The 22,269-nt window shown below is 34.2% G+C and overlaps 1 long non-coding RNA gene across 1 annotated transcript in view; it reads left to right on the top strand.

Annotated features, from left to right (window-relative positions):
* LOC122788344 overlaps positions 1–20,455 on the top strand; it is a 162,515-nt gene extending 142,060 nt beyond the window's left edge. Inside the window, exon 3 of the long non-coding RNA XR_006362644.1 lies at positions 20,338–20,455. This is a non-coding gene — a long non-coding RNA (uncharacterized LOC122788344). The remainder of the gene's footprint in view (positions 1–20,337) is intronic.
* Positions 20,456–22,269: the final 1,814 nt, after the last annotated feature.

The raw sequence follows: 22,269 nt of genomic DNA on the forward strand, positions 1-22,269 counted from the left end.
CTTCATTTTATCGGTAACAATTTGGGTTTTTCTAAGCTGATACAGTCATGGTCACAGAGAGTTGAATTTGTAGTAAATTGGCATAAGTTGTTGGAGATAGTCTAGTGCGTGGAAATGTTTTTCTTGGAGGCAGAAGCAAAAATTGGGAGCCCATAATCAAGTTGAGACAGGGGAACTCCTTTGCCAATGGGTGTTCTGGCTGGTTGGGATTAAAAAGGAGCGACGTTTTTGGCCCAGAAGTGGAGGGAATTCATTTTGCCTCTCACTTTCTCTGTGTGGAATGGAAGTTTAGTGACCGATCAAGACATTGTCTTGGTTATTTGAAGGGGGAGGCTGTCTCTATGAAATGGTCGTGTAGGTCAAATATAGGTGCTTGCTGAATTTTCTGTGGAGTTCCAAAAATCATAGTTTTGGTCTTGGTGGAGCTGAAAAGTAATTTATGAGCCATTGGTGGAGCTTGTGTAAGTCTGACTGGAGTTGGCATTGAATGTTGGTGTGAGAGCGACCTGACAGGTAAATGACCATGTCATCAGCATAGAGAATAAGTGGGAGATGGGGGAGGTCACAAAAAAGGTTTGTTAATGAATATGGAGAAGAGGAGGGGGTAAGAATGGATTTTCATGGTATATCTTTGGTAACAGGTGCAGATTCTGATTGGGAGGATCCTCTTGTAACTCTGAAGTGACTCTCAGTGAAGGAAGTATTTGAACCACAGAGTAGCATCTAGACTTGTACTAGTTTCTGTTATTCTATTTTGAGGAAGAGAGTGGTCAAAGAGGTCAAATGCCTTTGTCAAGTCTTTACATAGCGTATTGACCACAATCCAAACTGCAAATGTAAAACCAAGTACTGCAAACTGTTCAAAATCCAATCCACAAGAAGATGGACTGACAGAATAATTATAAATTTATTACAAGAAATTGTCCACGAGTACATTCAAATTTAAAATGCCAAAACTGTTTAAAAGATTTAAGAGCTTTTGTTCCAAAACAGTACTTTAAAGGAACTTCATCAGATACAATAATAGCATTCATTCATCTTTTTAAATAACTGGTTAAAATCATTATGTCACTTTTGTGATCAGTACTACACTTCCAAACCTATCAATAATACACTTCTACAAGGCACACACCTCCAAAACTTAAAAGAAAAAATATCGGTTAAAACAGAGCTGTAAGAATGTGAAGAATGTAAACAACATGAAAATTCCTATTTAAAATCCATTTAAAAAAACACATTAAAATACTTTTAATTGACAGGGTTTTATTTAAACCAAGCCAATACCTTGGATTTAAACACAACTGCCAAGCAAGTTTGGCTTTCTCCAATAATAATGGCCAGGTCCTCTCCTCTCCGATACTTGCAAGGTATCCAAAATAATAAATCTAAACTCATGTTCGGGGTTCTGTTTAATATGTTTTGCTAAAGTGTTAACCTCTTTTTTAGCTCTTATATCCCTCAAATGTTCCCTTATCCTACTATTCAGTTTATGTTCTGCTTTACCCACGTAAAAACATGGGCAATGGGAACAAGTTGCACAATAAACAACCTTTTCAGAATGGCAAGAGAGCCTACCACAGATTTTTATTTTTAAACCATTTATGGTAATTTCACTAACTTCTAAGATATAGGAATAATAGGCACAAACTGCGCACTTGTACATATATCCAGTATTTCTCTGTTCATGTTGATTTTCAAAAATATTTTTAAAATTCCAACTCTTTATATATACAAAGATGAGATTGTCCCCCACATAGTTTCTAACATCTTTATTACTGCTTAAAAAGCCCCAGTTCTGAAATATTTTTTTATATTGTGGCTATCAGTAGTAAATGCAGTGATAAAGGAAGATCTAAAACATTCCGTTTTCCCATTATTCAGTACCACTAGGCCATTAACAAAGATGGATAAATCGATACCTTGATTTTCATCGATTTTCATCAATTATATGACTAGCTAATTTGATACACAAAATTGGTTCCAAATGCTCTATTGATTTCTTTTCGGTTACCTCAATCATGATGTTCACAACTAAATTCCAGGGATATCCTTGTTTAAGAAACATTCTTTTCAAGTTTTCAAATTCTCCCAAAAAAAGTCTCCCACAAAGTCACCATATGGGCTAGTCTAACAAATTGGTCCTTAATTACATTCCACTTTTGTATAAATGGATGGTTACTGTTAAAATGTGGGAAACTGTTGAACTAGGTTTCCTTCCAGAAGATTTAAGCGAGGAATTTTCAATTTAGGATGTCTTTCTTTAATAAAATGTCTAAATATGGGATTTTTTCTTCACTAATAATATAAAAATCTCAAAAATGTAGTTGTCTCATTAAGATATTTCAAAATATTTTCAACTTGCATCCTTGGGCCCTTCCACAGGATGAATATACCATCCAAAACGTGGGTGTATGCATGACAAAAAGAGAAGAACAGGGAATTAACTAAAAATCTTTCTTTCTCATTCTAGCATAATGATGTTTGCATACAAACCCCTGCCCGAGGACCCCATAGCAACACCCTCCACTTGAAGGAACAACTAATTTTCAAACAGAATAAAGTTACTTTTCAGGACCATACCCAACAATTGTTCATACATATTGATCACTCCTGTGGTATTCTCTTTATTCTAAGATAGTCACAGGACCATTGTTCACCTAAATCATGAGGTATAACAGTGTAGAGCTCTTTAACATCCACCGTTATAAACAAAAAAATGGCATCAAATTCTACATTATCCATTCTCTTTAAAAAATTCCATGAGTCAAAACATAAGTGAAGTTCTTTCAAAACATATTGTTTAAGTTTCATATCCAAGTATTTAGCCAAAAGATGGGTAAACAAACCCCTTGCATCAACAATTGGATGCATGAGGGGCTGATTCACATCCTTATGTATTTGGGCACCCCAAAAATAACTGGAGTGGCTGGATGGATAACACTCAAATAATTGAGTTCAACAGCAATAGACCCATCAATAAAAAGGTCCTGAAAAAGGCTCTAATTGTCCTATAAGTCCCATTCAATTCACGAAGTGAACTCTTTTCATAGGTTCGACTAATTAAAATCTTTTTCATTTTAAACCCATAATTAGTTTTATTCATAATAACCAAACATCCCCCTTTATCTGGTTTCATTATGAGAAAATCCAATCCCATCACTTCCTCCTTACTCAAATGATTCCCTTTTCTTTGGGGAGCTTAGAGCTCAAATACTGAGCTCACAAACTCTTGCAAATAATTCTTGGGTTGCATGTAAAAGGGCATTGTATGTACTTGAGACCATAAATGGATTAAATGCTTTAAATCCATAAGGGCCTGTACAAGATTAACCGGTCTACTTGGTATAAAAGTCAAACCTTTTGAAAATAAGTCACAAATATCTGAATCAATTGACAAAGAAGAAAATTTATAAATTTTAAAGTCTTTTAAGTTGTTCAGTTCAATTTTGACCGGAGGTAGCATGAAGTCATGTTCATCATCTGATGGTCGACTAGTTACTGACAGTAAATCTGTTTCCTTCCCCTCCATGCTCCTCTGCTGTTTTCTCTGTTCGAGTTTGATTCTCCTCTCACCAAAGGATGGTTGAAATATTGTGGTTCCTGTTGATTGAAACCCACTTGGTATTGATTCATCAACTGCTCTGAGCATCTGAGGAGTGGATTGCCCCCTTCATCCAAAAAATCATCATCAATATCAAAATTAAGTATAGCCCTATTATCACTATTGTTTGATTCCATGTTTGAATGAAATTGTCTCTTCTCCCACACCTGTGGTGGATAGGCAGTATTAGTATTGTACTCCTCCTCGTCTCTAGAGAGTTTTTTTATTTTCCTATTTTTAATCACTTGCAGTTGCTCGTCAATAAACCGAAATATATGAGTATATTCGTATTTGTTAGAAAAGAATGGGTCTTGAGTGATGGCTTTATCTAATACAGATACTTCCCTACTAAGTACTTCAGAAAGTTCAAATTCACCTAGTTTATCATTCAAGTTACTAGATACAGCATTGGCACTTTCATTTAGACCAGTATTCACTCGTAACCAATCTGTTAAAGTGGGAGTTGTATTCCCCCACCGTGCAGGCAAATTATAAATGTTAGTTATTGCCAGTACTAACCTCTTCCACACGCAAGACAGGTCTTCTAGCTAAATGTTGTGCCAAACTTGTTTCAGCATTAACAACAATGTTGTTATTCACCAAAATTTCCCGGGAGTGCATATGAGTGTCCACTTGTTTAGATGACTGAGACAAAGAAATCTGTTTGTCATTCCATTCATTTAGTAAGTTGCTTCATTAGTATAGTCAAGTCCCCCACTGATTCATTTTGAGTTTGTGATACTCCTGCTTACTGGAAGACATGAAAAATGATCACAATCCATACTGTAAACATAAAGCCAAATACTCCAAACTGTTCAAAATCCAATCTGCAAGAAGATGGACTCAGTTGAATAGTTATGAATTTATTACAAAAAAAAAATGCCCACAAGTACATTCAAATTTAAAAGGCCAAAAATGTTTAAAAGATATAAGCGCTTACATTCCAAAACAATACTTTAAATGAACTTCATCAGATACAATAACTTTTTCAATAGCCAATTAAAATCATTACATCACTTTTGTCATCAGTACTGCACTCCCAAACCTACCAATAATACACTTCTACAAGGTACACACATTCAAAACTTAAAGAAAAATTATCACATAAAACAGAGCTGTAAGAATGTGGTTTTGGAAGTGGATTTTAAAAAGGGGTTTTCATGTTGTTTACATTCTTCACCACTTTTACGAGGAGAATTTGGAACAAAGTAAAAAATTAAGGAAAAGGCTCGACATTAGGGACATATTTAATGTTGGTGCCATTATCTTACAAAATTCTCAATGATTTAATTTTAGGAAGAATGGAAGAAAATTTTGAGAAACATCAGGGGATTTTACATACAAAATGGGGTGGGGTCTATATTATATTATCACACGCTTACAAAAGTGAACGATAATTAATCGATCCCATGTAAGTGAAAGCTTACAATGTCAAAACCACAGAACAGCAATTTTTTTCCAAGGGAAAAAAATAACTGTTCCAAAATAAAAAAAATACATAATGTGGGGGGCTACCCCCCAACATGGAGGGCTGTGCCCCCACACCTCCCTACTTAAATATACTAACTATGAGATTGCACTACAGCGCCGAAAATGGCAAAGTAATGAAAGCGGCCAAGCAAATTCTTTCCCAGAAGAAGCTGAAAAGCCACTTTGCTATTTTGCCTTTTCACTCTTTTCAGTTCTATCAAGACACATTCGACAAACTGCGGCTGTGATCTGGTAATAGGGAACCTACAAAATGGGGACAGTTAAGAGGTCTGTAAGGAGTATAGTCTGGAATGGGGTCTTTGGTGTTTTTAGGCAGACGGAACAATGATTGAGTTTTAGCTGTCATATACAAGTGTGACTCTGATAGTAGCTAGCTGCTGGGAAATAAGGTCGGTGTGGTGGTTTGTTAGTGAGGAAGTTATGGAAGTAGGGATAATACACAGTGAAATTGGGGAGTCTTTTTAAGAGGTGTGTATTGTGGGTGTGACGGTGGGTGGAGATCAGAGCAAATATAATGGGTGGTCTGGAGAATTGGGGTGATAGCTGAGTGAAGCAGGATACAAGTCCCACTGGTCTGGGAATTAATCTGTCAAGGCCTGTCTTTAGCAGTGAGCAAAAAAGATAGATACAACTGCATGAGTTGCTCAGAAATGAGACTTTGGAGGAAAGAGGCAATGCTAATTGCATGATTGTAAAGCAGTGTATGGTGTTTCATTACTTTAATAGTGTAGGTTCATCATAAAGGAAATATACAGATTGAGAAAGAAATGTTTTGCAAGGAAAAGTAAAGCAAATAGTATCTGTAGAGATACCTCTGCCTTAACATCATTATAAAAAAGAAAAAGTGTAAGACACTAAGCAAAATTGGCAGGAAAATGCAGCTTACATTTTTTTTTTGTTTTGTTTTGCTGAGGTGCCTATGCAAATGTTTGGGTAGAATCCACTGCATATCTGATGTTGGTTTACTATGTGAGGACAAACCCAATTGGCTTGACAAAAGTGAAATACTATAACTCAAGCAGGGAGAACTGGCCAAGGCAGACTTGTCAGGTTTAAAGAGACAGACTTCTCTTGATATAGGTCTACTGACACCAGCTTGCCCACTCTAGATATTAGGAAATATTCCAGAGGCAAAAATGGGAAAAAATGGTTGTTTTTTTTTTTGCTTGCTTTTTCTCCCTTCATGACCATCATTCTCCCATCCACTCAATGTATTAGCCTATTCTTTCCCTGTGAAACAAGAACTCTACAGCTTATTTAGTCCTACCTGAAGTGAGAAATGAGCAGTGCTTTTATCCACAGAGAGCAGGGTGAGGGTTACTTGTGTTTAAGCCCTAAACCCTCAGTGTATACCTAGTTACTCACTTTTTTTGGGGGGGGGCGGCGGAATCGGTGTGTAATGATTCTCAGCTAGTCTGCATCACTCACTTCCACATTTTATGTAACCCCTCAAGACTACCTTGTCACCCTTGAAGCCAGTGCTCCCATATGAGCCCAGTCTCCATTAGGAATTCTACCTTGTGACTATGTTCCTCAGACTTGCTCCCCTATGCCCCCTCCACTGAGGGAGAGGATATAAGTAACCCACATTTCCTGCTGCCATGCAAGTTTCAAAATGTGCCCTAAATGCTAATTAAACATGGGTTCTCTCTTTCATTATTTAGACATGGGTCATCTGTGTCATTACTCAGACATGGGTCATCTGTGTCATTACTCAGACATGGGTCATCTGTGTCATTACTCAGACATGGGTCATATCTGTCATTGCTCAGAGTTCTAGTCCTCTATGCAAGTGGAGGTGGCTATCAATATCATATCAGTCCACTTTTATTTGGTGTAACTGCATCATGTGCTCTTTGCTGAATCCTAAAGGTATAAACAAAATTGCCCACAGTTTGTTTATTTGCATCCCATTCTTTTTGTTATATTTTATTGAATTTGTTGACTCCATGCAGTAGTGATCCTAGTGGACTATTTTCAGACTCTGCCTGTGAAGTTTACACACACACCAATTAGAACTGATTGTAACATTTATTTCATTTTGGAACATTAAAAAGTATACAAAGCAGTGCAAATTACAATAAAGTAAACAAGATAAAATTATGTAAATCAGAAAAAAATATGATGAACTAGTAATTATGTAAGGTTATTCAAGAAGTACATGTGCAGTCAAACCCGTTTCATCTACAGACACCTCAGCTTTCACTTACATTGTAGATAAAGATAAAGTCTGCAAAGTTTTGTTTAACAGTATTTCAAAATGGGGAGAAGCACCAGTATCTTGGCAACAAGCTGTGGTTATTGTATTACTCAGCTTCATATTGACCCATTTAATTTTCAAATCAGGCTGCCATAACTAAGAGAATGGCAAAGGTGTTGCCAAAATAGACAAGTGTGAACATGGTTTTGTGGAGAGGAGGCAAGCATTTGACACATTAATAGAATAATGATTATCTACAGGGAGGAGAATCTAATAAAATATCACTGTTGTTGGTGGGTCTTGATGCAGAGGATGCATTTCATAGAGTAAGATGGGATTTTAGGAATAAAGCAATGGAAGCATTTCCATTCCCAATAATAAGGTTAATTAGTAGGATATATGAAGAGTCAAAGGTCATAGTTAACGTGGGAAGGTTCCACTCCTGCAACCTATGTTTGAAAAGAGAAACCAGGCAGGGCTGTTCTCTTTCTCCCATGTTGTTTGTTTTATATTTAGAGCCACTGACAAATAATTTATTTATTTATTTTATTTTACATTTGTTGACTGGGATACTCCGACTGGATACTTGTCCATTTTCAGTGGAGGCCCAGGGAGAAAAGCTCCATACATACATACATACATACATACAGAACAACTGATACATTAAACAAGTTAAAGCACTGCTACAGCTACAATACATAGGATACAAGTCATTCATTCTGTCATATATAAATTTAATTTGTTATAGAGTAATAGTTAGGAAGCAATGTAGGGGTGGCCAAAAGACCTCTTTAGCACATGTTTATATTGCCAGAGTTAGTCAGGATTCGAACATAGAAAAGAAAGAAAATATAAGGTACTCACAAATTCAAGGATATAAATCGTATGGCAATCAGGAACATCTTTATTTGCAGAGGATATTTTGTATTTGATATATCCCTAAAAGGGCATTTCAGTGATACAGAACATTTTGAGACAATTTCAGGTCTTTAGGGGATATAAAATTGATGAAGATAAATCAAAAGTTGTAGCAGCAAACTATACACCCACTCATGATTTGGCTCAGCAGTACCCATTTTTATGTAGACATGAGAAGATGAAACATATAGCTAAGTATATGTGGGGAAAGACTAAATAAAAGATAATAAAGTGAGAAAAGAAGCTTTTGATTATGAAAAGGGATAGCAAGATACAAGCGGTGAAAATAGTTTTGTCCCTTAAGTTCTATGTACTAGTCTGATGTATTCTTATCAACCAGAGGAGAAAGTGTGGACAATAATAAAGAGTTGAAGAAATGTATTTAGAAGGAGAAGATAAGAGTCAAGTAGGATAAGTACATTTTCCCCTTAAAACAAGGTGGTTTGAGAGACAGTAACTCCCATTATATGACCAAGGCTAAAGAGATTGTCTTGTATGTCGAAATTGATCAGCCTTTAACCTTAGATTACAAATAGACATGCAATGTACTTTTACTTATAATACTGAATATATATTATATATCATCACAAACGCTAAAGCCATTGTCAGCTATATCTCATATTAATCACTTTTATAGTATCTATATATCTCATGTTTTTTTAAAATATGACAAGTATTAAAATATTAATTGAATAGCATAGACATTTACTAATATATTGCTGTTGGTACATGATATGCATATAAATAACAGGTCTAATTTCTGTCTATGAAAGTAAATACCAGGCTATATGCATTTGTTAATTACTAATCCTCCTCTAAGCCCACTTACAATTCTAAATGTAGTAGCTACTAAAGTATTTTTTTCCTCTATTGCTTAAGCTACCCAGGCAAACCTCCTCACCTTCCTCTCCTCAACAAAAATACTAATTGCATAAGCTTCTAAACATTTAAAGTTTTTAATATTTTAATTCTTTTCATACATATGGCAATCTTTTTCCCACTGAACTTAATTGAAATTGTTAAAACTTTTTGCTTTGAGCAAGCTGATATTGGTATTGTAGTCTATTTTTGTACAAAACTGTTAATTGTAACGTTATCTGCGTCTGAACTCTTCTTTGTAATTAAAATTGTTGTTAATGTGGAGCTTTTCTCCCCGGGCCTCCACTGAAAATGGGCCCCCAAGCCCAGTGGACCTCCCTGGTAATCAAACTGAAATAAATAAATAAATAAAATAAATGAAAGAAGAGCTTGCTATCTATTCTTTTTTATATCCTATAGGTATGTACTTGGTAGAGACACACACATGCTGCAAAGCTGCTGGTTATTGCTTATTCATTAGTATATTTCTGATTGCAATGTTATAAATATATGGCGTGGACCACTTGAGTTGAGAATGTCTCTATATCGGGCATGTTCTTGGTTTGAATGTTCTATATTATCTATAATATGATATTGAGTACCCTCACTAAATTCAAAGAAGCCACAATAGAAATAAATATTTATTAAAAAAATGGAGAAAAGGATGAAGAGAAAAAAGAAGGAAAATGGTCGGTGGTGATATAAGGTTATCCTTTCCCAAGTATGTAGGAGGGTTGGGTCGGTGGTCATATAAGGTTATCCTTTCCCGTGTATGTAGGAGGGTTGACAGTAATAAGTACCAAACAACTGTGTTATAGCATGTTTAAAGTTTACTTTGCTTGTTATATTTTCCAACCTTACAATTATAACACTGTAGATAAATCCTGTAATATCATAAGGATTATGAGTTGCTATTTGACATATGACATATATGGTACACTAGCGGTGAAATATGCCAGTGGCACTAAGAATATATAGGAACTGCCTGGAAATATAGTTTTAAACTATATAAAACCAATGCCAAAAACAAATTAGTAACATTCATGCCATTAAAATATGATTTTTTGAATTAAATGAAAACTATAAGATTACTGATAAATGACAATAAAAGTGTAATATTATATTCATTGTTACGGACACTTCATGATTTAATTAAGTTGTAGTATAGTTAACTAATGCATATAATGCTTAACATTTTTTTTTTTTTTTTATATATATATATATATAGACCATTACAAAAGTTTGATACCTATGAATGCCACTCACACTATAAGGGAGATAAACAGTTAAAATAAGGGATTTTCCTTTACAGTTTAAACAAAGCCAAATAGTTAAGTATTAATTCTCAGTATAGTTGTATTGCCTTAGTGTTTTATAAAATATTAAAAATAGATAAAGACTGTATTTAAGTAATCTGTAAATACAAATACATGTATACTTAAAATATATATAAGATACTTTTCATTATAAAACTACCATGTGGCGGGGCTGGGGGAGGATGCTGAACTGCAGATCTAGAGGGATCACTTGAATGGTTAGATCATTCAAGGATGAGATGTTTTTTCTCATGGAGGGGTTTGATAGTTTATCTCATGTTTTCAGTTATGATCTTGTAATGTACTTTTATTGGGTGTCTATAATCTATTGTAATACTGTTGGAAGAAGAAAGAACAAGTAATTCTCTTCATGTATACACATCTACACATTGTTACGAGTATATGAATATGGATAAAAGCAAAGCTAATATAAATCCAATTGCAAAATGTATATCTATTAATGTAAATGGTTTAAATAATAGCTGCAAAAGGGGAAGTCTTTATAAATATTTAAAGCTATGTGAAGCACAACTAGTATTTTTACAGGAAACACACATTACACAGGACGACATAAATAAAATAAACAATAAAAATTATGCAGTACTAATAAGTTCCACCTATAGTCAAAAATGAAGGGGAGTAGCATTTTTGTGGAAAAACATTACTTTAATGCCTAAAATCATAAACATGTTTCATGACAACTCAGGAATGTTTTGTCTAGTGACAATATCTATTAATGAAATGATATATACATTAGTAAATATTTATTGGATACCAGGACTAGGAGTTAGAGTGGCCAAACAAAACTTAGAAGACATTGTACAATATGCCAAAGGCAATTTAGTCGTAGCTGGAGATTTCAATTGCATTATAAAAGAAACTGACACAAATAGTAAAACTATACGTAAGAGATCACCTTTAACAAAGTTGTTATCTGAGTTTGTTGAAACTTTTAATATAGTTGACATAAATGAGCATGCTATCCCAGATTCACTATTCTTTACACATTTTTCCCATAGACATAATACATACTGTAGAACAGATAGTGTACATAAAAGATTTAACCACTAAATTAAATAAAGTCAAGACAATTTCATGTCCATTTTCGGACCATAACACCATAACATTTGAGATAGACTTGTGTTTCAAGAGAAGGATATCAGTAACAAGAATACCATCTTACATAAAAAATCTCAAAGATTTTAATGAATTTTATATTGAAGAGACACAAGCATTCTTAGATATGAATCTTACGGAAGATGTATCTGAAATATATATATATGGGATGCACTGAAAGGATACCTATATGGAAGAGCGGTGGGATGGTATAAAAATAAAAGCAGTGGAATAAGGAATTAATGGAATTACAGTCAAAAGTGGATAATTTAAAGCCTGATATTCAAAATGGAAACACCAACTTAATAAAAGAACTGGAAGATACTAATAAAAAATACTCAGACACTACACCACAAAACAATGATCAACTTAGAAAAAAACTAAACTATGTTACTATTCAATAAACCCTAAAAAACAATGAAGAATAGCAAATAGGACTAAAAAGATGATTAAAACAAATCAAATCAAGGAAATACATAATATAGAAACCAAAACGAAAGTGTCTGATTTAGAAGGAATACTAGAAGCTTTTAGGCTATTCTTTCATAAACTTAATTATCAAAATGAGAAAATAGAAACACATTCAGTATTGAAAGCTTTTCTTAAAAACAATGTTAAAGTTAGATTATTAGAGGAGCAGGTACAACTAATAGATAAGCAAATAACAATGACAGAACTTAAAGCTGAAGTAAATAAGCTAAAATTAAACAAAGCTCCAGGTATAGATAATACCACCCCAGAACTGTTTAAATTACTATCTAATGAGGCTTTGCTGTTGTTATTGAATGTCTTTACACCAGTTAAAAATGGTAAAGACATCCCTCCTTCCTCCTTGGAAGTACACATTAATATCACCAATTCTGAAACAAAGTAAAGATCCCAGTGAATGTTTATCATACAGACCCATTTAATTTCTTAATATAGATTATAACATTTTTATGGCAATACATGCTGCTTGAATAAAACATTTTTGATAGAGGAGAATCAAACAGGTTTTATAAAAGATAGGAACACTTATGACAACATCAAAAGAATTCTTTCCTTAATTGATTATATAAATGTCACAAAAAACAAAATGAATGTTATTAGTTTAGACATAAATAGCACATTTGATTCAGTGAACTGGGTTTATTTATGGTTAATTTTAGAAGAATATGGCTTCTCAAACAACTTCACCTTGTTAATAAAATCATTATATGAAAAATCATTGGCTTATATAAAACTGGGATCTTGTCTGTCTAAATCTATTAAAATAACAAAGGGCACAAAACAAGGCTGCCCTCTTTCTCCGTTATTGTTTGCGCTAGTCATTGAACCCTTAGCAAATAATATACGTATGGATAAAATTATTGAAAGAATACAATTAGACAACAGCCTAGAGCTTAAAATTCAACTTTTTGCTGATGATATTTTAATTACTTTAAAGAATAATAATAGCTCTTTAAAAGCATTATGGGACTCAATTCAAAACTTTCAAAACTTTTCGAGTCTGAAATTTAATGAGAACAAAACAAATGTATTGCTTATAAATATTAATAAAAAGATCTAAATAAAAAAAATACCATAAATATATCCCCACTGATAATACAATTAAATACTTGAGAATTATAATAACTAACAACCTAGATACTACAATTGAAACAAATTATAAAGAGACCTTAGATAATATTAAAAATCTAATACAAAGATGGAATAAGTTCTTCTTTTCAATGGAAGAAAGGCTCTGTATAATTAAAATGATCATATTTCCAAAAATTCTTTGTTATCAGGCTTGTTCTTTGCCACCAGCTAAATCACATCTAAAACAATTAAATGATTTAATGGTAAGATTCCTATGGTATCCAAAAAAAAACAAGGATAGCTATGAAATATCATCTAGATGATTGGAATATGGGTGGCATAAGTTTACCAGACATAGAAGTATATTTGCATTCATCTGTTATTAAAACAATATCATTATGACTAAATACAAAATATACATCAAAATGGAAGCTAGTTCATGAGAGAATCTGGTTAAGATCAGGATTTGTAGTAGCAAATAAGTATACCGATTTCATACCAAACAAATTTCTATGGCTGGTGAAGGAATATATGATGATAGATAAGTATAAAAATATAACTTCCAAATACATTACTTATACATTAAAACATTTCCAAAATCTTATTAATAGCAATCCTGATATTAAAGCATGGTCATTTTTATTATATCCAGTAGCGTACACACAAGGTAATATAATAACATTTGATATAGAAGTAGTCAACATGCTTAAAGAAAAGGGATTAATATATTGGTATTAATTGGTAAACTCTGAAAAACGTCTGACAATAGACCAAATTAAATGGAAATTAAATATGGAAAATAGTTCATGGCTACATGTACAAGAATTAAGACAGTATATATTAAGCAAACAAAAACAATGCAACCATCAATAAGACAGAATGTTTCTAACCTTATAGAACATATAATATTACTAATGAATCAACCCATTCCTGGAAAGGGATACTTATCATCTATGTATAAAACAACCAAAAAATAAAAACTTATAATAATGACAAAATATGGAATTGTTATAGATCAATTAATGGACATGTGCCAAATGACAGATACAAAAAATGAATTCTTCTCTCTCCAAATCAGACATCACTTTCATTACATTGGAGACTCTTTACATGGCAATTCATACACAGAGCTTACATAACCCCGCATAAAATGGAACTTGTTTAAGAAAAATATTGGCTGCTGGAGATGTGATTTATCAGTAAAAGCAGACTGGCAACATATGTTCTACGAATGCCATTTGATTAAACCATATTGGGATAAAATAAATTATTTTCTGTAAATGTTATTCAATGACAAATTCCAGATTTCCAAATCTATTATTTTGTTTAATGCACCTGTACCTGACTGTGTACCAAGCACAAAATATGTAATTTTGTGGACTTTCCTAGCCATTGCAAGGAAGAACATTACATCAAAATGGAAATCCAAAGCTTCTCCAACTTTTAAGCAATTCATGAATATGGTGTCAGCAGTATCACATTTGGAAATGAACATTGTTAAAGGAAGAACTGAAAGAACTACATCACTATATATAGCATGGCAAAAAGTAACTGAAATACTGGAGAGTAATGACTGTAGCAGATTATAGTCGGGAAACAATTGTATAGAAAGTCAATTATATGCCAACAATAGATACCCTTGTAAATACTTTATTTTGGTTTTAATGTTTGATATCTGTTTAGAGGTTTTAGCCTACCTTTTTAAATAATTTGTAAATACTTCACTGTCATAAATAACCTGCATTCATGTTTTCTTGTTTTTGGAAATGAATAAAAATATTTACAAAAAAAAAAAAAAAGGTGGTTTGAAGAGATACTTTAGAGCTTTATAGTTAATGTTCATCTACTTAATACAAGCAGACGGTATACATCAAAATAGAAAGGGATGCAGAGGAAATAAGTAGAGAGCAGGAATTTGGATTTAGGTTCTTAAGGTGAATAACATCAACCAGACAGAATACCGTATGTAAAAAAGTAGCAGGAAGTAATGAAAGAATGGCAGCAACACAGCAATGAAGAAGGAAAGGGGATTTTACTAATAGAGACAGCTATAAGCATGGTTATAGAAACTAGGAAAGAGGGGGCTAGAAACTAGGAAAGAGGGGGCTAGAAACTAGGAAAGAGAGGGCTAGAAACTAGGAAAGAGGGGGCTAGAAACTAGGAAAGAGGGGGCTAGAAACTAGGAAAGAGGGGGCTAGAAACTAGGAAAGAGGGGGCTAGAAACTAGGAAAGAGGGGGCTAGAAACTAGGAAAGAGGGGCTAGAAACTAGGAAAGAGGGGGCTAGAAACTAGGAAAGAGGGGCTAGAAACTAGGAAAGAGAGGGCTAGAAACTAGGAAAGAGGGGGCTAGAAACTAGGAAAGAGGGGGCTAGAAACTAGGAAAGAGGGGGCTAGAAACTAGGAAAGAGGGGCTAGAAACTAGGAAAGAGGGGCTAGAAACTAGGAAAGAGGGGCTAGAAACTAGGAAAGAGGGGCTAGAAACTAGGAAAGAGGGGGCTAGAAACTAGGAAAGAGGGAGCTAGAAACTAGGAAAGAGGGGGCTAGAAACTAGGAAAGAGGGGGCTAGAAACTAGGAAAGAGGGGGCTAGAAACTAGGAAAGAGGGGGCTAGAAACTAGGAAAGAGGGAGCTAGAAACTAGGAAAGAGGGGGCTAGAAACTAGGAAAGAGGGGGCTAGAATTTAGAGGCTACAACTAAGCAAGGAACAAAAGTACTGAGAGCAAGTAACTACAGAGGAAAAGGTAACAGAGTAAGATGAAACCAAACTGAAGTTGTGGGTGCTGGTTAGAGACTGCCTTCCTTACCAGGGATTGATAACGGGGTATAGTCAAAGAGAAAAGGGTAGTGAAGTGATAAGTACAAGAACAACTGTTGCTAAGTTTTTATTTGAAGCTAGAACAAAAGCTGATTTAAAAGAAAAAAATGGATAATTTGTAGGGCAAATAAAATATTGCATGATAAAAAAATCATTGAGGAAGTCAGAAAAGATTGGAGAGAGATCAAGGAAACACATTTACAAAGAAACATCTGCCTCATAAGTATGCAACAACATCCAGACGGTTTAGCTTGCAAGTGTTTATATAGGTATCTGTATTCCCTATGCAGACTTCAGACAATTTTTTCTCAAGTAGAAGGTAAATGATGGAGGTGTGTTGGGAACATTTTTTTTTTGGGGGGGGGTAATGACTTGGCAGATTTTAAAAATCATCTGGAGAGCACTTTGTCAAAAACCTTGGAGGACCAAATTATTGTACCTAAGGAAATTATTCTTTTGCATTAGGACATACAAATTGTTTAGACATAGTAAGGCTTTACTGAGTTTAATGTTGGCTGTCAAAAAAGCAATTGCTAGAAAATGGAAATAAAAATATAGACAAACTATAACTGAAGTGCCAATACTGTAAAGGAGATGAAAGAGAAGGAGTCTGGATCTTTTAAAAATTTAAGGATCAAATTATACAGGAAGAAATAGAATTTGTGGGAATAGCGCATACATAATCATGAGGAAGAGAAAGGTTTAAGGAATAGCAGGAATTATCACAGACTAAAATGTGATTAATAAAGACTTTTTTAAAAATACTTCTGTTTTGCAATGGCATGGAAATATAGGGGATATTGAGTAACAGTGGCAAGATATAAAGGAAAGGATGGTTGCTAAGTGGGAAAGAGGAATAATAAGCTTTCGGAAGGGATGGATCAGAGTGAAAGGCCGGATGACAGACCTGCAATTGTCTACAGATCTTTAAATTTTAAGAGAAAATATTTCAAGGTAGGAACACTAATTTGGAATCTATTTGGTAGGGTAGGTGATATTGAAAATATTTGCACTGATATTAACTCATTCCCTCCAGTACAACTCTTTTGAGTGTGTACCTTTAACTCTGAGTGGATGTGGCCTGAGCTTTTAAAAATTAGGTTATCACCTTACAATTCTAACAAATACTCATTGGCTGAGGTCAAATAACAATACAGTTGTGTTTGCCATCATGTACACTTCACAATAAAATATTCTGTTACTTTGTATGTAATATAGTTTTGGAATTATTAGTGCAAGTATGAACAAGTAATATTTGATGCTTAGAGGAGCAGTAAGAGGTAACTGCAGATGCACCTGGAGGGATCACTTTGATGGAATTAGGTAGATGGTCTTTTAGGGATGTCAAGGATCGAAGGTATGAGTCTGATTGTGGATGGTAATGATTTGCAGAGTATAGCAGAAAAAAACAGTTGTTAAATTGTGTTTTTTTTTGTTGGGTTTACAGAGAGATGGCGCATTTGATGGACTTGCATGTATGTCTAGTACAAGATCTACCTGACAGAAAACATAAAATGAGTTTCTTATATAGGAAAGGATCCAGTGGTAGTTATGTCGTTTGAGGGACAGGAGCCATTTTGCTTTGGGGAGGATGGAATATTAGTATTTATGAAAGGAGATCTAATGTTATGAACTAGCATAATTCACTGGTTGTGTTTGGCACAGAAATATTTTTTTTTTCTTAGAGGCTGCTGCTAACATGGGGAGAACATATTCAAGCTATGCCATTTATCTCTGAGTGTCCCCTTAAGATGAATGCAGTTCAGCTAGATGTATGTATGATCTTAAATGCATTTCTAACTTATGCTTATAAATGTTTTGTACTTAAAAAATTACAAGAAGCATGAGCTGTGGAATACCAGATTAAGATCGCTGTATACTCATAACCTGCTTGGGGGTTAAGCATTGAGGCCGAAGCATTGCAGAAGTCAATTTATTCAAAGTGTGCTGCATAACTGTGAACATATCCACAAATAACTGCCACTATGGAACAGAACTGACCATATTTATTTAGAAATCGTTCCTCAAAGTGGCTTCCGAGCTGTAAGCAATTGACATGAAATTGATGAGTATGACAGAATGCTATGTCATCATTTGTGAAGAACCACACTTAGGTGAACATTGTTCAAAAAATAGAGTCACATTCTGCATTTTGCTGCTGATCTAATCAATATATATGCTGACTTTGAGGTACTTACAAGACTGGTTAGGATGAAGTGGTTAGGGGTATTTGGTAGAGAAGGGGCAGGTTGTATTTGTGGTGAGCTTATAAAGTAGTAGTATTTCTGATTTAATAATGGGTAGCTCTGAGGCACTAAATAATATATTTAAAAGACATTGCCCTAACCCATTACATTTATTAAATTCAGATTTTTAAGTATACAGAAATCTAAAAGCTTAGAAAATGTAATTTGGTTTAATCTCCATCTGATCCTTCTTGTAAATATTGAAAGTTCTGCAGTAGCATTCTGGAGAGCATCAGTATAATGTACTAAACATCTACTGGTCAGTATAACGTACAGAACATTGGCTGGTCAGTATAATGTACTGAACATGGACAGTATTTAGAAAATTGAGATTTGTGTTTGCTCTGCAGAATGGTGATACGGGATTCAGTTTTCAAAGAATATTAGTAATGGACTCTGACAATGGATCATAAGGTGTTAAGAATATAATATCCACATTGCTGTGAGATATTCAAACTAGTACAAAGGTTAAGTAATAGGTTAACTGCCCTTGTGGGCCATTTTAAGCCTAGTCAATTTCCTCTTTTTGTTCTTAAATTAACCTATCCCATGTGGTGTTAAATTGAACTCTATAGGAAATACATTTTAAGGATGATAGGTTGCTATGTGTTTATGCTAATTTGAAGCATTTGGTAAATGGATTTTAAGAAAAGTATGACAAACCACAGTGATATATGTGATCTTATATATATTACTTTGATTTTGGTGGTAATGTTTGAAGACAGTTTGAGTATTGTGCAGTACCTTACATTTGAAAATTTACTGCACACTAACCCAGTACCTTCTATTCCTGTTAAGTATATTTCCTGGAGGATAAATAGTAGTACACGTCCTTATTAACTCAGCAGTATTTGCACTGTACACTATCTTGGTTTTAATAAGAAATTCTATAACTATATAAAATCACTTAAACTATATTGTGTACTAGTTTGAATGCTACAAGCAGACAATATTATCTCAGGGCTATAAAATATTACAAGTAAATAGAAGGCAAAAGCTTTTTTTTCATCAAAAGAGAATTAGGAAAATTGTGATGGAATTGGGTATGAACAGAAGAAATGCATGGTACTAAATATGACTCTGCAAAAGATAGACACAGATTAGTCACCTACCAGTAAAATATTTGATTAGGCTAATTTATCACTGCTAAACATAATTGCATTTTGATACTACAGCGTCATTATCAATAATTACTGTTGCATGTATTCTACATTTATGTAAACTGTCAAAATTGTTGCATTTAATTGTTCAACAGTATGGCAGTTTATTTAAAATATATCTAATGAATTAAAATATATCTAATAAAGGACTATTCATGAACTTTATACATATCTCCTTTGAAATGAACATGATTTCTGAATTTCAATTAAATTTAATTAATGTTGATAATGTAAACTCATTAGGTTCAAGAATTTTTTTAGGGGGACCCATGAAGAGTGTCTGGTTAACTGATGTATTCAGAGTTATACAGTAAGCAAATGTAGGCTAAAGGAATCAAACCTAGTATTACAGCATTAATCTCAGTAGCAGTTCATAGTCTTAATCCTCTGTGATAAACTGCAAGACTATTTATTATGCATCAAATTTCTTATCTAATGAGATGCATATTTGTGGAATAGAATCCTTGAGTTGTCTGAGTTATTGGATGATGCTTAATGAACTTTAATGAAAAGTCAGAAAATAAATAAATAAATAAATAAAGGATCAGTTGCTATTTTTGTTAAAGTGGCTATACACATAGCCAAATATGACTTGTTAATGTGATATGACTTGCTGTTTGCACACAAATGCTATATTATAGCATATTAACATAAGGGAAAAAACTATGTGCCGAGCTGTGCGACTCTGTAAATAAATAGTAAAACAGACTTCCTTCTAATGCACATATTTGCAAATACTATATCTGCAGATTTGTAAATCACTGAACCTTGACTTCTCAGAAAGAAAATCCTAGTTATTGGCTTCATAGAAATGCATACTCACAAATATGTCAGCTAGTATCTTGACTACCTTATTAGTATCACCCTAGGTTTTTCTAATTAAATCTTTTTTGGGAGGGACCCAGAAGATAAAGTATATAGAAGCCTTATGTACTTTTCCACATCAGAATGGATGATTTGTCTCTGACATTACAGAATTTAAGTGATTTACCCCTTGACACATTTATTTAATTGTTTTATATCGATATACAATTATTTTTGTCTCTGCTTTTTCTAGCCTCACACCTGCTGGTCATCAATCCCCTGTTGTACCCATGCTCATACAGGCCTCATCACATCAGCAAGAATGGGTCACAGTACAGGTATCATCCAGGGAGCAGTGATGGACTTCCCATTTCCAGGTAGCTGCCATAGGTATTCTGTGTTACAATGAATTCTTATGCCTGTCCTGGGACTGTCAAATTTTCTCACAGGTGCTTCACTAAGGCTACAATGTGAAGAGATGAACAAACATGCATCCCTAGCTCACACACTACATGTAAATTTCTGTCCAGTAAGTTATGCATTAGGCTGGACAACTCCTTCCTCCAGAAAGTGCAAACCCACATCAGCTGCCCGACTACACAGTTCTTTTTCCATGCCATCACTGTCTAATTAGCTAGTTAGTGTCAGGTTATCCGAGTTACATTCAGGGATATATGTTTTGAGATATAGAGCTGATATCTTTAAATAAAGCACACTGCAAGATATGTTTGTCATTTAAGCAAAAGTTTTCGGCGTAAAATTGAAAACATTTTTAAATGTTTTAACAAACCTGTACTTTTTTCTGTCTATACATAGTACTGCACCATTGGTATATATAGCACTGCACTTCTTCCTATACATAGTACAACGCCTCTTGGTGTACATAAAACTGCACTTCTTGGTATACATAGTACTGCATCGGTCTGTATACATAACACTGCACCTGTTCCTAAACATAGTACTAAACTTCTTCCTTTAAATAGTACTGCACCTCTTGGTAGAATACTGCATCTCTTTCTATACGTTATACTCCACCTCTTGGTATACATAATACTGCACCTCTTCCTATACATAGTACTGCACTTCTTGTTTATAATACTGCACCTCTAGCTATACACAGCACCGTACCTCCTGCTACACACAGTACTGTCCCTCTTGCATATAATACTGCACCTCTAGCTATACACAGTACTGTACATATTGTATATAATACTGTACCTCTAGCTATACAGAGTACTGTACCTTCTGCTATACATAGTACTGTACCTATTGTATATAATACTGCATCTCTAGCTATACACAATACTGTACCTTCTGCTATACATAGTACTGTACCTATTGTATATAATACTGCATCTCTAGCTATACACAGTACTGTACCTCCTGCTATACACAGTACTGTACTTCTTGTATATAATACTGCACCTCTAGAAATACACAGTACTGTACCTATTGTATATCATACTGCACCTCTGGCTATACACAGTACTGTACCTCCTGTATATAATACTGCACCTCTAGAAATACACAGTACTGTACCTATTGTATATAATACTGCACCTCTAGCTATACACAGTACTGTACCTCCTGTTACACACAGTACCGTACCTATTGTATATAATATTGTACCTCTAGCTATACACATTACTGTACATTCTGCTATACATAGTACTGTACCTATTGTATATAATACTGCATTTCTAGCTATACACAGTACTGTACCTCCTGCTATACACAGTACTGTACTTCTTGTATATAATACTGCACTTCTAGAAATACACAGTACTGTACCTATTGTATATAATACTGCACTTCTAGAAATGCACAGTGCTGTACCTCCTGCTACACACAGTACAGTGCCACTTGTATATAATACTGTACCTCTATCTATACACAGTACTGTACCACCTGCTATACACAGTACTGTACCTCTAGAAATACACAATACTGTACCTATTGTATATAATACTGCACCTCTAGAAATACACAGTACTGTACCTGTTGTATATAATACTGCACCTCTAGAAATACACAGTTCAGTACCTCCTGCTATACATAGTACCGTAACTCTTGTATATAATTCTGCACCTCTAGCTATACACAGTACTATACCTTCTGCTATGCATAATACTGCACCTCTTGCATATAATACTGCACCTCTAGAAATACACAGTACTGTACCTAT

The sequence above is a fragment of the Protopterus annectens genome, chromosome 13.part0, assembly GCF_019279795.1.
Source record: "Protopterus annectens isolate FY-2018-M chromosome 13.part0, PAN1.0, whole genome shotgun sequence".
Taxonomy (NCBI): Eukaryota; Metazoa; Chordata; order Ceratodontiformes; family Protopteridae; genus Protopterus; species Protopterus annectens.